The sequence below is a fragment of the Erythrolamprus reginae genome, chromosome 11 (genome assembly GCF_031021105.1).
Source record: "Erythrolamprus reginae isolate rEryReg1 chromosome 11, rEryReg1.hap1, whole genome shotgun sequence".
NCBI lineage: Eukaryota > Metazoa > Chordata > Lepidosauria > Squamata > Dipsadidae > Erythrolamprus > Erythrolamprus reginae.
In genome coordinates, this window is record NC_091960.1 from 10608562 (window position 1) to 10609191 (window position 630).

Consider the following 630-nt stretch of genomic DNA (forward strand, 5'->3'; position numbering starts at 1 on the left):
AAACCACTGGAGGCAAGCTTTTCCAAGGATTAATTGTTCTAATTGTCAAGAAATTTCTCCTTAGGTCTAAGTTGCTTCTCTCCTTGTTTTGTTTCTGCCTATTGCTTTTTCTTCTGCCCTCAGGTGCTTTGGGGAATAGGTTGACTCCCTCTTCTTTGTGGCAACCCCTGAGATATTGAAAGACTGCTATCATGTCTCCCCTGGTCCATCTTTTCGTTAAACTGGACATACCCAGTTCCTGCAACCGTCCTTCATATGTTTTAGCCTCCAGTGCCCTAATTAGAAATTTAAAGATGGGGGGCTGTGTGCAATTGTCCTCCTTTCTCGCTAACGAAGCAAGCGCCCCTTCCTTCCTTCCTCCCACCCACCCCTCCCTAAAACAGAGAATCCAGGCCGCTTGGGCGGCCCCGCAAAACCTGTTCCACCGTATACCTGTCCGCGCAGGTTTGGGTGTGGTCTGCCCTAGGTTCTACTTAGTCAGGCCGACAAGGAGGGGCACCCCCGCCCGCTGCTGGCTTTCCGGGTTGTTTGGGCTCCCAAAGCTGCTTATCCCGAGTTCTCCCGGCCGGCTGGGGTAAGAAGAAAAAGGGGTCGAGAGGGGGGCTGGATGGGGCCGTTTTCCGCGCGCAA

At 52.7% G+C, this 630-nt stretch overlaps 1 protein-coding gene across 2 annotated transcripts in view; it reads left to right on the forward strand.

Annotated features, from left to right (window-relative positions):
* The first annotated feature begins 412 nt into the window (after nt 1–412).
* The window catches only part of FXYD3 (FXYD domain containing ion transport regulator 3), a 57135-nt gene continuing 56917 nt past the window's right edge, over nt 413–630 (forward strand). Inside the window, exon 1 of one of the 2 annotated variants that reach the window (XM_070763980.1) lies at nt 413–574. The gene's annotated coding sequence lies outside the window, so the exon portion shown is untranslated. The remainder of the gene's footprint in view (nt 575–630) is intronic. The other variant, XM_070763979.1, reaches the window with a different exon arrangement.